Raw genomic sequence first — 19,164 nt, forward strand, 5'->3', positions numbered from 1 at the left:
TATACATTTAATTACCTAATAAGGTACAATAAGGACAGTTTAATTCAGTCCAGAGCTCACATATTTCAAGAACCTAAATTCTCATACCAAATATCCTACATATAATGGTGGTAGAATGCGTGCAAAATACTCCACATAACTGATCCAGTCCACATCTCTAATTATATATGTAATACCCTACACTTTCTTCTTTCAGCCAAGCACAATCGGAGTTGTATTAAAAAACATCCAGGCTCTTCCAAGCTCTATAACGGGAGTGAATGGTAAATTAGATTTTGAAAAAGCACATCCATCCATCAAAAATCCATCCATCCAAACGGCTCCAGGAGGTTAATAAAGGCCTTCTGAAGCGAAGCGATGTGTTTTTGTAAGAAAAATATCCATATTTATAACTTTATAAACTATAATCACTGGCTTCTGGTAAAGGCCATCCGCATTTTCACAAGAGAGTCGAGTTCCGGCGTATGACGTAGCGTAAGCTCCGGTGAGAAGTGGCGAACGCGGAAGCGCAGTGTATAGAGCAAAACAAAACGGCGGTCACAAATTAGAAGACAACAACAAGGATTTTTTTTTAAATGTCAGAGGATTTCAATATAAGAGAAGAGGAGATTGTGTTTTTTGCCCAGCCCTATTTGTTTAAACCGGAGTACACCAACCAGGAATGGAGGAGTCTGCAGCAGCGGCACAAACAAAAGAATCTCGTAGACAGAGAGTACGGGAGACGTGGTGGTGCTCATGCAGGAAATGCGAGGTAATGCCAACAGAGGCTAAGAGTGTTTACTGCCTTGAATGGACGATTGGAATGACTTGATAGACACAAGAACGCACCATTTTAAGACTAATACAAATCTACAGTATAGATAAAACAACTCACTACTTTTTTCCGGTTTCCTTTGCTGTAAACAACACACGCTTCCATGTTCATCTCTTCTCACCGGAGCTTATGCTATGCCTACGTCACACACCAGAACTCTACTCCCATTATAAATCTTTGAAGAGCCAGGATATTTTTTAATATAACTCTGATTGTGTTTGAAAGAAGAAAGTCATATACACCTAGGTGAGGGTGAGTACATTTTGGGGTGAACTAATGACTTTCTAGTGACATTTAACTTTCCAGCTCAGTAGGTGGCGGTAATGCACCAAATATACTACGAAAACATTAATAAAAGTGCAAGGTTTAAAATGACGCAACCTCTGGTTGGAATCGACGATCCAAATGAGCTATGTAGCTACACTACCCAATGTTTGCGACAATATAATATTAGCTAGCTTTGTGTGTTATTTAATGTTACTAACCTTTGACAATGTGTTCTTCCTTAAATTTCTGCTTCTGAGGGCACAACCAAATGTGAGGACAAATGGCACAGTGGGTGCCGTCAAGTTTAATGGGACTCTTATCACATTTCGGGGTTTACGTGGAAATACATAATCGAATTATATAATAAGAGTTCGATCGATAATGGCACAAGGGGAAATGCTCATGGGGAAAAATGTAAAGCAGAGGTAATAATATCCTACAAATAAGACCTTTACGTTATCAATAGTTAAAGTTATGAGACTCGAGTAGTTTTTGATACATTCACAAGTCCTTTGTGTCGAGTCAAGTCTGAAGTCATTTTACGTGGAGCCTGAAGCCTATTAAAATGCGACTCGAGTCCCCATCTCTGATATGAACACAATCATAACTACAGCTGTAAAAAGGCCAGAGGAGTTGAGAGCATCAAATCGACTGGAAGTCGTTCATTTTCTATGGCAGCCAGCATCTCTCGGCGGCGAGAAGAGGCGCGGCCGTGGGCGGCGCGTCTTGGGCAGTGTGGCCGTCAGAGAAAAGTTAAAGTGTGACAACATTATGGTAATGAGCTTTGATGCAGTTCGGCGGCAACCTATTGGAGTATAGAAGTGCTCCGCTCTAGTGAAGTCTACAGAACACAACAGTGTAAACTTTGGTTCCCATCAAACATTAGTTCCAAAGACAAAATGGAGGACAAACTGATTGAAACTGATGTTTTACCATAATATATGATCTGTCCGTTTGCTTACAGGGATATAAATAATAAAAAATAAAAAAAACAATGTGTTGACAAAGGTGTCTGAAACTGTTGGTGTGCCAGGTGAGTTGGTGAAGTGGATATTATGGTTTATATAATAATATATTAAAAGATTTCATGAGGATATATGCTACTTGTGATATGTCGGCAAAAAGATACCGGTCGACATGTCTGGATGTTTTGCGGCCCCTTTAAATATAATTCACAAAACCAAGCATTCTGAACAAACGCTGCCACCTATTTCAACTACGTCAGAGCGTCCACGAATCTTCGATAGTGTTGTTGGCAGGGCTGCCAGAGCGAATTTTTATGTTATCGCCGCCTCTGGTCTAGAAAAATTGTTTATGAAGCTGTTTCATACCTATACATGATAACTAATCTCTGTGGCTCAGCGGCAGCACCAACGCAGATTTGAATGTTCTGGTATGTTTTTTGTCAAAGGTTTAATAGACAGCGAATCGTTATCATTTAGGAAAGAGATTGTGTGGGTGTTTGAATCGAGATCACAATCTTTTTATGATTTAAACATGCAGCTCTACACATAACTATAGTAATTATGCAAGGTAACAACAACAACAACAAAACTTTAAAAGTCACAAGATATTAATTTATTTAACTCTTTAGCTCATTTACATTTGAATTCACACTTTTGTGTGCTAACTAACTTCATTGTCAAACCTTACCGATGCGTTAGCAGTGTATCCATAAGCTATGGCAACTTGCTGGTCAAATCCATAAAAAATTATTTGATCGACCATACTTCATACTGAAAGTTTAGCTCTAAAGCAAAGATAATTTCAAGCTTTCAGAAAAAATTAAAAGTTTACATACACCAATATGCTTCCACAGGTTGGACGGCAAGTTTTTGAAGGCTGTGATATGGTTCGTTTAAGGCAAAAAAACATTTAAAATGAAACGCATCAACATTTTCAGAAAACTGGTAAATATTTTCTAAATATGGCCATGGGTGCATGCACTGCGCCAAGGAACTGCCGTCTTCCATTTTGCCAACTGATCAGTATTCAAAAAATGCTATAAGTGATTATTGATAGGCTTTCTGTCACTTGCAAAACCTGTAAAGCAATCACCTTTTAAAGAAGAAGAAAAAAATCATCCACTGATTTTCAAAGCTGCTACATAGTAACGACTTTCTACTCGAGGACCTTGATAGAAATGTAGTGGAGTGAAAAGTTGGATATTTGTCTTTCAAATGTAGTGAAGTTAAAGTCACAAGTTTCCAGAAAAAAATTATACTAAAGTAAAGTACAGATACTCAAAAAGTGTACTTAAGTACAGTACTCAAGTAAATTTATTACTTTGCTGTCCACCTCTGCAGACCAGTGACCCGTCTCCAAAAGAGTATCACAGTTGTGGACTGAACAACAGTGACAGAGCGATTTCAACTGGACTCAAGTTCAATGGTAATGGTGTGGGTGTGTGTGAGAGAGAGAGATGTCCACAAAGACCAGAGTGTGTGTGTTCTAAGCCTACATAAAACACTCTCTCTCTCTCTCTCTCTCTCTCTCTCTCTCTCTCTCTCTCTCTCTCTCTCACACACACACGTAATGAACAAACTCCTGATTCGCAATATTTTCACTGAACTGGAGGGAAAGTTTAACACAGATCAGGAAACGTCTGTGAAATATGTATATTTATATCTATTCTGCAAATAAGTATTTAAACTCACAGTTTTTAATTCTAAAAGCAATTAACATAACACTGATTTTACACTTTTAGTCTGAAACTTCATAAACGGTTTGATAAATGTCTTCCTTTTTTACAGATGCTCTGTCACTGCTCTTTCAGATCACTGCAGGAAAAAATACAACACAGCGTTCAAAGTGTGTCTACGATATGACATATTCGCACATTTTCGCATTAAAACATCGAGACGCCTAAAAACCCCGGGCTGGAGTTCAGACTCAATCCGGCCTTCAGTACATCTCCGTCGGTCACACACAGCAGTAGCACCGCGCATAAAGATTACTTGATAAATTAGTTTACAACGCTTATTTTTAATCAAACTACAGCTTCAGTCGGTATTAAAATATTCTGTGCAAAATGTTGTTGTGTCAAACTATTAATCACGGACATTTCTACACGATCACAAACCTTAATATTTGATTAACATGATGCGGAATAAATATCTATCAACTGTTATGACTGTACAAGTTTAATATCAGCAATAAAGCATCAGACTACGGCAGCCTGCAAATATATCTATGCCGACACAGAGAAAACTCTGAAAATATGCAATTTAATTTCTCAATTCTCATTAATACTACAGACTGTAGTAACATCACACTTACGGATCATCAGCGGCGAGAGAGAGAGTGTGTGTGTGTGTGTGTGTGTGTGCGTGTTTTGAAAGAAGAAATTCAGCGTGACTAAGCACAGACACCCGCGCTCCCGAACCCTGCACGCACGCGCACACCAGAGCAGCTCGTCAATTAATCATATTAACTATACGTTTTTAAACAAATGTATTTATTGTATAAAATTGTATTTTATATTTGTATGTAATTTATATATGGTAATACAAGATAACGTGTTAACGTGAACGGTCCGGGTATCGTTCGTTCATTTGTTTTTGCTTTCATATATAAAAACGTTAAAACGAGAAAACAACTCCTTTTTTTCGTTTTTTTTGAAAAACGAAAAAACTAAATTATGACTTGATTTTTGGTTTTCCCGTTCTTGCACGGAAATCAGAAAAACGACTTTCCCCTGTGGGTGGGGCTAAATCTGATTGGCAGGATATGCATTCATTGTTTTTCAAATTAAGAGTTTTCCAAACACTGTATTTGTTAGCCTGTAAAATTAATAGTCTATATGCATGCTATTTGTCAGCCAATTATTTGGCTTCACTGACTGAAAAAAATCTATTGAAATAGCCTAAATGTAAACATGTTCACGCATTGAAGTTGTCACGGTGGTTATCAGACAAAAGGCTGAATGGAGAGAAGGCCCTTATTACAGTTTTTATTGCATTCCATCGCAATATAGGTTACTTTTGCCGTCCCTATACTCCTGCTCACTACAGTTTTGAGGATGCCTTTCAAGACAGTCATTGGCAAACACCTACAGTAGTCAACCAAAATGCCTATTATCGCCGCAGAAAAAATAAACCAGTCGCATTTCAAGTCATTCGCGAAATGACCGCCAGCCCAGTTAACAATTTTTGGTTCCCAGAACGTTCCCAGAACGTTACTTTCAGGTTCCCAGAACGTTCCCAGAACGTTCCCTGAACTAACATTCTAACGTTCCCTGTTGGTTAGCTAGGAAAGTTTTCTTTACGTTAATAGAACGTTTCCTATAGGTTAGGGGAACGTTCTCGGAACGTTCCCGAAAGGTTCTCGGAAGGTTCCCGGAAGGTTCTCGGAAGGTTCCCAGAACGTTCCTCGAACGTTTTCCTAACCTCTACATTCTGATATGCCTGTACACAAATTATAGGTCTACAAACAACATATTCTACATTTTTATTCTCAAACACTTAAGAATCCTATGAATATATTATTATTAGCCTACAATATATTACAGAAAATAAGTAGGCCTAAATCAGTTTGTATTAAATAATTAAATCAGCACACAATCCATGTTTTTGTTGATTCATTGTTTAATTATCAACCTAAAATAAGTCACTAACACAGCGTTAACAAACTTTATTAAGGAACAGGAATATTTAACATGAAAATATTTCAATAAATAAAATTGCACAAACATTTTAATTAAAACTATCTTTTTGCAAACTGTAACTTACACCAAAATTGATTCATATACAATTAATTTATATACAATATACAATGTACTGATCTTCCGCTCAAAACGTGTATAGCCTCCAACACCGTTATCTGCAAATTTAACAAGAAAATGAAAAGACAACGAGTTACATGGACATTAGATGAAACAATTAGATGAACAATTAAAGAAACAATCTTCTGTCATGAAGTGACAGTCGCATCTAGCCTGGGCCGGGTTTCCCGATAACGATGTAAAGGCTATCTAGCATGAGAGCGCTCATACGCAAGGTTACGAACGCTCGCGGCAAATCCACGTGCGTTTCCCAAAAATGCACTTAACATGAACGCATATAATAAATTATAAATAAATAAATAATAAATTCTGATACAGTGTGTTTACCATTTTAAAGTCCTGTGTGGGGCAAATTTCAGGGCCAATCCAATTTGGTCTTCCACCTCAGTCGCCTTCAGTGTTTTGAAGTTTTTTTGCGTTGCTCCTAGAAATAGAATGAAATAATCTCTGTTAAAGTCTAAATAATCTCGTAACGTACATTGTATATACATTTATATTAGAAATAGAGTTAGATTTGAAGTGTAGGCATATTGTTGACCTGTAGGCTAGAAGTCCGTTTTCGCCCATAATAATAATAAACATTAAATAAAATTACCATCTGACATTTTCAAATTACTCCAAGTTTTGACATGTGAACACAGGACCTGAAACCATGATGCTCTCAAGTTGGACCTGCCTAATTTCTCGAAATTTTGTATTAAAATATACATAAAAATGCATTTTAATAATGCATTTTGTACACAGAAAGACAAGATTCATTCTAATGTCTGCCGACATGTAAAGTATTTTTGTGCATTCACCACCATCCCATTTCATAGTGAATTTAGTAAACAGAAATCTTTATTAATTTTGTTCTGCAGATGAAAAACGTGAAAAAAATGGTTGAGTGGTATGCTATGGGCCTACAACTGCACCTGCTGATGCATTTGGGAAACGCAGCCCTTTATGCTGTTGGATTACAACATTATAGGCTATATTAAATAGGCCTACACGTATCATCAATATAATTAATCATAATACATTTCAGTTTCTGTATTCCCTTAAATCCTGAGCCTCGGTCAATTCGTGATCCGTTCGTCACATACGCTTTTGCACCTTGAAGCAGATTTTGCAAGATATACACTGTATTGTTAATAAAGTGGCAAAAACGGGCTTCCATATAAAATAGTTACTTTTAGATAACTCCACAAAAGAAGTTAGAAGAGTTAGAAGAAACTTTCCTATTATACTAGAGCAAATGTTGAGGCCTTGGAAGGCAAGTTTGTTCTTCCTCCCCTTCAGGCTGTAGGCACTCAGCACTTCTTTCGATGCCACCTTACGCAACATTTTGCGTATAGCTGCCCTGGATTTGCACCCCAAGGGAGCGAAGGTAGTTCATCTATAAAACAACAACAACACCATTAACAACTAAAACAACAATGTTATATAAACAAAGAATACAATTATCTATTAAAATGGAACAATAGGCTTCTACAGATTAAAATAATGCAATTATCATGCAATAGCTGATTGAAAGGATTAAAGTGTCTGTTAATAAATTGTATATGTGCTGTCAATCGATTAAAAAACGAACTTAGTTGCACATTATTTTTGTAATTAATCGCTATTATTAGCACCATTAAAGTTTGTAATATATTTTTTATATTGTACCAATTTCACATATAATCTCGAAATTATTGTAGAAACATAAAGACATTTTTTTTGGTCTTTTTTTCTCCGTTTCACCTCGTGCCTATAACGCCCTTCAGCCGTGAATTCACGATACAGCACAGCCTCTGCTTATTACATTACGTTTATTACCATCTTTGTCCTTTTCTCCTTGTTGTTCAATGCAATGTCCAACTCTTTAAAAGCCTCAACATTTTGACATGGCCCAGCAAGGATTTCCTCCTCTGCTTCGCCACCTGGCACAGCCACAGCAGCCAGTATACTGCGTTGCAAGGAGAGGATGTCTTGCTGATTTTCACATAATTCCTGCAATCTCTGTAGGACTTTTGTGCGATAGTCTATGGAGAAATAATAAACATGACAAATTTCGTTCCTTAAATGTCTATGCAGTTTTTGCCATTCATTATCTAGACGTGGCCGCATGACAGTACACTTCTAATAATACCTAATCACCTCCACTTTTTGGACTGGACCTTGCCCCCAGACCCAGAGGGGTCCACTCCTAAGACTCCTATAATATTTTGTGGGAAACACTATGTATGCAGGCATGTTTGTGTCGAAGAGCTGCTACTGTAGCTTACTTTTTGTGGCTTCCTCAGTTAAATTCTGTGGCTCATTTAGGAGGAGATCTGACACTGCAACAAACAACAAAATAGGTTACAAAGTATTACATGCTAATGAATAGAACACAATACATTTTGATTTCCACACCTTGATGGAGGGGAGACACATTTGTCTCTGAAGACTCTGGTAATGACTCTTCTGCTGTAAAAATAACATTTATTATAGAGCTGCAGGTATAAATAAACATTGAAAAAGTTTAATATCATTCAACTGTTTACTGAATAAATCCGGAGATCTTGTCATTTGTCGTTCTGTGGGTGAGAGAGAGTAATATATTGCTTTAAATATATTTTGAATGATACCTTATATGTTAAATAAATAAATAAACTGGAGAGTATTATATTCTGCAAACCTTTGTCTTGTGGGAATGTTTGGGGAAATGGCTGATCTAAAAACACACCAGAAATTTGAAAAGTGTTAAATGTTAGCAGGTTGCTTTGAATTTTCAGAGTTTTAGAAAACTAATTAAAGCGGATGAGTGAATAACATGTATTATTACATGACTTACATTTGGGTGGAACAGGTTTTGACAATTTTTTTCCCTGAATTGGGATAAATCTGCCCTCATCTAAAATATATAGAAAAAGTATAAAAGATAAAAGTTATAGCAAAATGCATGTTTTATGTATAAAAAAAGTAATTGACAATTTTGCTCTTCAGTGGACTTGGTATTTAGATATTTTTTTATAGATTTTTAACAGTTTCAGTTTTAATTACTTTTTAATCACAGTTTTAATCACGTTGTAATGTATAACGTTTCCAAATGTTAAAAAGTATAATTACTTAATGCTAAAAAATGTCATTATGTTCCACTGGAGCACTCCTGTGACTTTCTGCAGACAGCCCTTACAATATAAATAAACTGACCTTTCACATGCATGTTGTGTGATTTAAACATTTACCATCTGAGGAGATGTCAGTTTCAGACTGAAATCTTCTTGGCTTTTTGAGCTGCCTCTTTTTATTTGAGGTGTCCTCCGTTTCCAAATTAGACGTCTCTGCAACAAGCCGGCATTTCTGGGATGCTTTTGTATATGAGTCTGGAAAATATAGATTGTTGCCAGAATATTACATTTCATTAAGTAATTTTAGAGATAAACCAAAAAATGTAAACAACATTGTAAGGCTATTGTTTGGTAAATAGGCGGTCCTTACAACAACATATTCACGAGTTACAGACAATACACATAGTCTATAGACCTGTTTTAATCCTGTTGTACCTGTTCTTAGCCAAATTTTTTTAATACGGAACCGTTTCCATTTTTGTTTGTCAGGCATGGCACTTTTTTTAACCAACTGCCGTGTGTTCAGAAATGTCCAGTAACAGAATATCCCTGTAAAAAAAAAAAAGAAGCTTTTTTTGTTTTGTTTGTATTTTATTAATCTGATTTTAATATTGTAAGTTAATGTTACTTTAAAGTTAATTGAATACAAAAGCATACTTCAGTGGTCTCCTCCAGCCATGTGGTTGGGATGATTTCCACCGAACTGTCATCTGCAAATTCCACCACTGCAAATGTTTTCTTTTCCATCTGTTAAGAGATTAAAATAATAATAAAATTAAGCAATTAATAAAGGTGAACACATAACCAGTTCTGTACAGTCATTCAACAGCTTGCAATTGCTTGAATTATATTATTTCCCTTTTTGGCCTACCTGTTTGCAAGGTGCAAAACACGGTGATTCCGTGCGCTACTTTCTCGAAAACAACAAATTTCACACAGAATGCATCTTTTCTACGGTATATTACTGTTTTAATGGAAAACAGCATGTTACTGTCAAAATGTGGCCGTATTTTACAGCAATTTTTTACAGTGTAGCTGTAGGACAATACAGGAGATTGTTACAATGATGTTCTAAACATTCTCTACATTTTGTTGTTAGGTTGTGGGCTATATAAATGTGTCTTGTTCTGGCTGTGTGTGTGTGTGTGTGTGTGTGTGTGTGTGTGTGTGAGGGTGAGCGCGAGAGTTAAAGTTCATGCAGGATGGCCAAAAACAATATTTCCTGGTTTTTTTCCACCATTATTGCAGTTCTTGTCAGCTGCTGTTCCGGCACAAGTGTCATTGTGGATTGCCTTGACTGCACTTTGAAACAGCCAATTATTCGTGAGTCACATGGTTCCCTGAAAAGTGGTTCCGATTTTTGAAAATCTTACACAGTACCATTGGGGAACCTGACTCGTCCAACACAACCCTCTCTTCAATGGCCTCACAACATTTTCCTTCCCCAAGAATGAAGGCATTGTTTGGTCTTGCGGTTTTGCACTTTGTGACCACCACAGATTGAGTCTGTGAAGACTTTGAAATCTCCATCAACCGTTTTGCCACTTGAACAAGTGGCTGCTTTCCTGACCTTATGAGTCGCTTGAGCTTTCCAAGATAGTTCTCAAATGGAAATGCACTGCAAGCATCAAGACTGCCAAAATGCATCGCCTCTGCTGGTAGATGTACCATTGAATGGATGTTGTACACCATGAAGTGGTCGCCATATAGGTCTTTTGTTTTTCCCACGAAGTAAGTCATCAGCTCAGTGCTGTAGTTGTTGTAGTCCACTGCCAAGCTGGGTGAAAGAAGAAGGCCCAATGCAACACTGAATGCCATAAAATGGTCGTACAGCTGGTCTGCTAGAATTCCCTTTAACACTATCTTGCCAGTGTATACAGCAAATTGTCGCAGTTCAGTTGCCTTCCACCTATCTATGTCCTCTAGACCCCTTGGTTTTCTTTGGAAACAGCTTGGGATGGCCTTCCTGAGTGACTGCAGCCTTTGGGTCACCTCATTTATTTGGCCAGCAGACATTCGCACCTTTCTGTCTCCTCTAACCCACTCTGTAATGAGTTTCTTCATAACACCCAGGCAGGCTTGGTGCATGTAGTCAATTGGGAATTGACTTATCATGTCCAATGGGAGCCTCAAAAAGGGAGATGTTGGAGTGGCCTCATTCTCCTGACGTCTGGTCATTTCAGCACGAAATATTTCATTGGTGCGTAGTGTGAGGTTGTCTACCTCTGGGTACGTCACTCGCCTAGATATCCATGTTCCCTTCTGTGTGCATTTGTCACACCCAAAATACCCGAATACTGCTTGATTTTCTTCACCATTGCTCTTGCTGGTGCATCACAGACAACACATCTAATTTTGATCTGTTTTCCTTCCAAACCATTGTCAAGGAGTTCCTGAATGTCTTTTATGGCTTCCTCAACAAAATCCAAATTTGTTGGTCTGGAAGGACCAAATGTCAGTGTGACAGGAAAAACTCTGATGGGTGTCAGATGAATGGCACAGAGAATGGGCCATAGATGTGTCCTGCTGCTTCTAAAAATCGGCAGTCCATCAATATTAAATGATATCTCCAGTGCTGTTATTGTTTCTGTCATCTCTTTCGGGTAGTGCTGCAGCTGCTCACTAAGACTCTCTCTAATGTTAAAATGAACACACCCCATCCCTGACTTTGTCACTGTTTTGATTTGTCTTGGAGTTTGCAGCAAGGTTCTTGCTGTTAAAGGCAGTTCTGGATGTCCATGGTTTTTAAGTCCCCTCAGAAGGTCATCAATGGCATTATGAGTAATGAGGTGTTTCATACTCCACTCTTGCAGAAACGTTGTGAGTGAGGCTGGAGGCATTTCATCCACATCTTCAGGCTCTGAACTACAGTCTTCTTCACTGACCGCATTATTCACACCCTCGTGTCCTGAACTGCACTTCTCTTCACTGTCTCCATTTCCCACACTCTCATGCCCTGAACTGCTTTTCTGCTCACTGACTCCAGACTCTACACTCTCAAAAGCACTTTGGATATCCTTGTCATTATAATTTCTTTCATCCATGTTGACATGACTTTGACTGTGTTGAGTTGTTATTGGATGCCATTTTGATTCTTCTCCAATACTCCTTTCAGCCAGTGACCTCCTGGCATATTTCCACTGCCTTGTGTAGCGTTGCCTCATGGATCTTGAGTCCATTCTAAATCCAACATTTTTGATTTCATGTAAAATGTTGTTTGGAAATATTTATACATATTTTTATACAATATTTATAGGACAATACATTATAAGGCCAAAATATTGTGGGATCCACAGGATCTTCCACTCAGGATCTTTTCACCAAGATCTTTTCACGATGTATTATTATTTTCTGTATGACCAGAAATGATAGAGTATTTTAAGTTTCCACTGTATTTTTTGAAGAACACGTTTAGTTGCTCTCCAGGATCTTAGATATTGCCTCGAACGTTCTATTTTGTCCTCACTCATTGTTAAGCCTGTAAATATTTTAATGTCTGAATGTGCTTCTGTTTTTCTAACAACAATTTAATGAAGGTCACCACTCTTAATATTTGTCACTTACCTTGATCAGTGGCTGCTGACTCTTGAAAACGATGTAAAATCTAAAAAAGATAATCATTGGGTTGGTTTAGGTAAATACATTGGTATCATGAATCGAAAAAAATCAGAAACTGCAAGAGCTTGTGAATCAAATTGAATTATGAAATCTATATGAGTCTCCAGGTCAACATCTGACTTATAACTTTTAAATGAATGTTTCTGGTAGGCATTCAAAACGTATAGGCTACTTACAAAGACAAAGTCGCTCTGTGCTAGGGCTCTTAAAAGAGCCTTTGGGGTGTAGTTAGCTGCTGTTGACACAAGGAACGGGAGAGAAAGTAGAAACATGTCTGAATATGAGTGAGATATATCTGTACAAATTAAAATGCATTCAATTTCGGCAATAATTTTTGACTAATCAGGATGACTGCTAGCTTACTTATCACTTACAATAATCAGACTGCAATATATACTGAAAAAAGAGAAGAGAATAATTATTTTCATGGTATTAATTCCAAAAGTTAATAAAGGCTCTTGATTTATTAATATATCAATTGCATCAAAAAATGCATGAGAAGAATGCAGTAATGCATCTGATGAGACTTTACAACCCACTAACAAACAAGAAACCATATTAAGTCAGTAAAATACATTTTCCTTCTTGAAAATACTACTAGGCTACTAATTAGTATTATTATTTTTAATACTGTTAACAGTAATAATAAAATATAATTATTATCATTGTCATTATAATTATGAATAGTATTAATAATACTAATAATAACTTATTTTATTATTATTTGAGTTTAACTATTATTAATAGTAGAAGTAGTAGTAATACTACTACTACTACTAATAATAATAATTATTATTATTAAAACTGCTAACAATAATGATTGAAATAAAATATAATAATAATTATTGTTATTAATAAAACAATATTTATATTATTATAAATATTATTAAATATTATTAAATGTAGTGGTATTAATAATAATAATATGACAGACAGACGGATGGCCGATTTCATTATAGATCTGATCTCATCTTTACAAGCCACGTCTATGGAAAGCCCACAGGCTTAGCTGCGAGCGCTGGCGCGTACACCACCAGCGGCGCGCTCACGCGCTCGCAGCCAAACAACGAGCGCTCACGCGCTCGCAGCCAAGCCTGTGGGCTTTCCATACAAAGTAAAGATAATATTATTAATAATTGTATATTTTATTTATTTTAAAGTAACGATAACATCACAGACATGATGACTGATGAAACGCAAAAGTTCATTTCAAAATGAGCGGGTTATTATCCCAAATGACGTCACACAGACTTAACGGCATTTAACGGTATTTTATTATAGCGACTAGTGGACGGTGGGGAAAAAACCGGAAAACCATTGTTTATGTGAAAAGTAGGGGTACATTTACTGGAAAAGACAGTTAATCAATTTTGTGACAATTAAAAATGTTCATTTAGGTGAAAGCGGCAGTTATTTATCTTATTTATGTGGTTAGAGTAACTTAACGTTAGGGGCCTAACGTTATAGCCTATAACGTTAGGTTATACTAGTATGCTATAATTAGATTTTATTATTTACTTTCTTCAAATTTGTAAGTGTAATACCTTTGTAGGGGTTCGTATGTTTTAAAAGTAAAATCAGTTACGTAAAAAGTACTTTACCTCAAAAATGCTGGTAGAATAGGATGTCCACTTACAATGAAAACCGGGTTCTGCGCGCAGTGGTCACAACCCCTGCTTATATATGCCCGCTCGCGGACAATGGCACGCGCACAAATGTATATTTATATTATTATTATATTTTTTTAAAATGTAGGCTACATTTATATAATGATACCTTGCGTTACCTTTTCAAAAAGTGATATACCACAATAATTTAGTAAATATAAGTTATATATAAACTTTTGAATATAAATATGTTAACTAAATTGGCTAGATTTACGAAATTAATTAACAATTAAAATGAATCGGGTGTTGGGTACCTGCCTGGACGGGATGGGAAATACACATAACGTATAATACATATTCAACAACCCATAGGTGGCGATATATGCTATAGTCGTCATAAGCATGCATGCAAGCGAAGAATTCTTAACTTAATTTGGTTAACCAGCTACACGCGAGTTTACTCTATCAACGCGTGGCAGCCCTTATGGTGGAAGCATTCGGCTTTGATGTGCAAATGTTTGAGAAGTAAGTAGAATGATATGGAATAATATGTGGAAATGTATGTTTTTTTCATAGTGTGATAATTTGTGGGATTGTGAGCGCTTTCCCAGAGCTGTCTAACGCGTTTTGCACGCGGCCCTGTTAAAGGAGCTTTAAAATTTTTAAAATGCAGTGATGAAATCTATCTTATAGAATTTAAAGTAAATCAAACATGTAAGAGAAGTGCAAGGTGCATCATATGTTAATTAGTTGTGAATGAAACCGTTTTGCATACAAAAATAACGTACAGGAATCCTGCAGTTTTTTTGCAGGATATTGTTTTATTTATGCATTGACAATATGTGCAGGAAATTTCTACAGGTTTTAGAATGAAACATGCAGGGACAGGCAAAGCAAGTTTATTAATATAGCACATTGCATACACAATGGTAATTCAAAGTGCTTTACATAGAAGAAATTAAAATAATCAAAAGAAATAAGAATAATTAAAGTACGAACAGTGGCACAGTGCTCATTCAGTAAATGCACAGCTAAACAGATGTGTTTTGAGTCTGGATTTGACTGTGACTACTGTAATAGCACATCTGGGCCCGTATTCATAAAAATTATAATTGCAAAGAGTAGCTATAGTGACAAAATCCTAAGAAAGTTTTTAGAAATGTGGGTGTTTACTCTTAAAATTAAATAAAAATCCTAGTAAAGTAATTCAGAAAGAGGTTAAAAGAGGTCTTAAGGTAAAAAAAAATAGGTTATATGGCTATGACATCACTTCCGGGGGTGTGGCACATCATATTCAACAACCTTACAGTGAACCGTGATGGTAAAGTAAAATGACATAGCATTCTGAGGTGAATAATGTTAAGATTATAAAAATTAAAACACTCATGGATCATTTGTAATTGTTATATATTTTGTTGTAGGATGTAATGGTGAATCGGATCTTTTAAAAATCACATTCATATGAATCTTTTTGTTTCTAACCTACAACTGGGTTATATTGGTCACATGGTATACATTGGCTGCCAGTGTATAAAGAGCAAACTAGCACAGGTCAGTTCTTTTCACTTTTCAGTGTCCCCTCATAAATGTACATCTCTTAGAAAATTACAACCTTAGTGATACTAATGTTGTGTTTTCTTTTTAAACACCTAGGCAGGTTTGATGCATGTAGTCAATTGGAAATTGCTTTATCCACTGGAAGCCTCAATGGTGCAAAGTGAGGTTATCCACCACTAGGCCAGTCTCTACTTTTGCAAGTGTTCATCTATTCCTCGGTTTATCATTTTGCTGATTTGGGAGGAGGCTGCATTACATGAAGGACACAGATGGGTGACAGGTGAATGATGCACAATAATGTTTCCCCTGTATTCAGCAGTTGGGGTTGGTGTCCCGAGGAACACATCTGGAATACAACAGAGTCAGTTTTTTATTTTATTGTTCCTGTTGAAATAAAACCTCCCTCCCATTTGTTATTGTTTTAATAAAACTGTTAAACTCTGTAGTGAAATTGTAGTGTTGTTTTGTTCAGTCTTGCCAAATAGATTTCGCCCAACAGTGTATGTAATTGTAAACCATAAAAATGAAAAATCTTTCAAATAAACCATTAATCTTTAAAATTTATATCATTTCTATATTATAATTTATAATATAGGTATAACATACCTGATTCAAGTCATCTGTTGAGTAGTAAATTACTTAAAGACCTGAAACATTCCAGGAAAATGGTAAGGAAACCCTATAAATATTAAATATGAGCGCCCTCTACTGCCTGTTAATGGTAAGTGATATTAAAATAATAACCTGCAGGAACGTTCCCAGAACGTTCTCTTTAGGTTATAAAAATTAAACCTAAAAATAACCTGCAGGGAACGTTCTGGGAAGGTTCTCTTTAGGTTATAAAATAACAACCTGCAGGGAACGTTCCCAGAACGTTCTCTTTAGGTTATAAAAATTAAACCTAAAAATAACCTTCTGGGAACGTTCTGGGAAGGTTCTCTTTAGGTTATAAAATAACAACCTGCAGGGAACGTTCCCAGAACGTTCTCTTTAGGTTATAAAAATTAAACCTAAAAATAACCTGCAGGGAACGTTCTGGGAAGGTTCTCTTTAGGTTATAAAATAACAACCTGCAGGGAACGTTCCCAGAACGTTCTCTTTAGGTTATAAAAAAGAAAACCTACAGAGAACGTTCCTAGAACGTTCTTATTTGGTTCCCCAAAAAATAACCAAATGAGAACCATATGGGAACGTTAGGGGAACGTTCTGTGTTTACTGGGAGGTGGCGCAAATGGATATTGTGCAAAACAGCAGCAATTGCCGCATTTTGAAATGTAAGTGGGGTTAATGTCAATTAACAGTAAAGATGAAATACTACAACTATGGTAAACAGAATAAAACATTTTTAGCCCAGAAAAATAGAAAAAATAGAGACAAGAACAATATATAGCCTATATATTTCATATTGTAGGCCTATCTTGACGTCGGTTGGCGACATAAGCCTATTCCCCGGGCCGGGGAGCAGCGCGATAACAAAAAAAAAAAATCAAATAAACAAACAAAAATAAATTAGGTGCAATTAAGCTGATATTTTTTTACTATTCTATTGAGGAATGAAACGAATGAAATGTGAGCGAACACACACTGGAGAAACGAATGTTTGGGCATTTCTCAGTGAGTACACTCATGGCCGAGTGGTAGAACTTACGTTACGATCATGACACGGGTTCAAATCCCGAGCAAACACAGCAATTTTTATATTAGCCTATTAATGCATTTATTACCATATTATTAATGCAGAGATTTGTCTAGTTCTAAAACTGTTACAGCATATAGTTTTTTGCTCATATAATAAAATTACCATATACTTCCATTTTACACTAAGGAACAAATATTATCCAACAGAATGACTTTACATTTGTATAATAATTTCAAAAGCAGTTCTATATTAAAAAAGCTACTTCACCAATAGACTATATCAAATATATAAAAATAAGTAACAACTGTTACACTTTTGAATCATGAATTAATAATCTCATAGGCCTACAAATATCCACATTTGTCATCTGAAATGTAGGGTAGCTTTCACTAAGATGTTATTGAAATTATATTTCCAATATGCATGGAAACACTTACAGAAATTTTAGCTTGTTACATGCATTTATTTTGATTAAGTAAATCGTTGAAACATCAGATAATCAATAAAACATGAACAATTTTTAGGCAAATCTTTTTGTTGTGTTTATTAGACACATCAACGCATTTTTGAAAGGTGTGCCATTGTAGTTCACTGCCTCATCAAAAAGAACAGAAATGTCAGGCCACTGTTCTGTGAAGTGCTGTTCCACACTGGCTCTGTCCTCTACTGATGTGATGGGATTACTGCCAAACATGGACAACCTGGTCAGAGTTGACCCAACTTCTTGATGATACATATCTGCTGCAACAGAGGCATTTGGCAGAAACACTTCATCAATCTTGGCTCTGCATCCACCCTCAGCCAGGCGATTTGGTACTCCTCTGCCTGAAATTTTGACCATCATTAAGTTTTGTTTTGTAGAAAGCCTTTCTAAAAATTTAATTTCGTTTTGTATCATTTGTATCTTATTTTTAATCAATGTTTTATCAACCAATTGCCTGGAGTTAATAAATAAGAAGCAAATATAGCAGACAATATAATCAGGACATGGAGGCGCCGGCAAGATTGCATTGCTCGTGAACTGGAGCTCATCTTATAAATGAACCGAAACTCGGCGTTTAAGCTGCCTCACAGACACCAGAAATATATAGAAAGCTTAAAAATGTCTAATTTTAAACGAAACAATTCAAAACGAAAAGAAACCGACTAGCCTACTCTCTGCTTATGTCTAATCCGAAATGTGCATTTCTCTATGCGCGTTAACTACTGCGGTCAATATTGCAGCCGACACATACACTAACAATTAAAATGTCTCCTTGCTATATTTGAAACATTCATAATCATTACTTTTGCCGGTTCCTTGTGACAGCTTTTGCGTTATTGGCAGCGTCACCCTCTGGTTACACGGCGTCACCACCGAATCGCACCGAAAACATCGGGATTTTTTTAGACAATAATCGCACGACCTATTCGATATTCTATAATTAAATCAACAAATCGAATATACGAAAATCGTGACTCATCCCTACTGCTTTATTAATGTATTCAGTGTAAAACCCGGACACCCCCACACAAATGTGGCTTTTTGTTAATGACTGTCCTACTACAGGATTTAACACAGAGTAACAGCTCACTACCAGTTACAAAAGACACTGTAACAGTCTGTCACATGCAATTCTAGTTGCATTTTTCATCAATTAATTTCTTAAATTATCCATTGACTATGTTCTGGCCAGCCATCTAGTGTCAAAAATATTTTTTGGCCCGATGCCAACCTTACTTGTCGACCCCTGGAATAAAGGAATCAACTCCCTCATTAGAGACTTGCCGCCACCTAATGGCGGTGTTAGTTTCATATAGTT

The 19,164-nt window shown here is 36.4% G+C and overlaps 1 protein-coding gene across 1 annotated transcript in view; it reads right to left on the reverse strand.

Annotated features, from left to right (window-relative positions):
* Positions 1–4,418, reverse strand: part of LOC127653640 (kelch-like ECH-associated protein 1B) — a 45,625-nt gene extending 41,207 nt beyond the window's left edge. Inside the window, exon 1 of the mRNA XM_052140406.1 lies at positions 4,361–4,418. The gene's annotated coding sequence lies outside the window, so the exon portion shown is untranslated. The remainder of the gene's footprint in view (positions 1–4,360) is intronic.
* Positions 4,419–19,164: the final 14,746 nt, after the last annotated feature.

The sequence above is a fragment of the Xyrauchen texanus genome, chromosome 13 (genome assembly GCF_025860055.1).
Source record: "Xyrauchen texanus isolate HMW12.3.18 chromosome 13, RBS_HiC_50CHRs, whole genome shotgun sequence".
Classification (NCBI taxonomy): Eukaryota; Metazoa; Chordata; class Actinopteri; order Cypriniformes; family Catostomidae; genus Xyrauchen; species Xyrauchen texanus.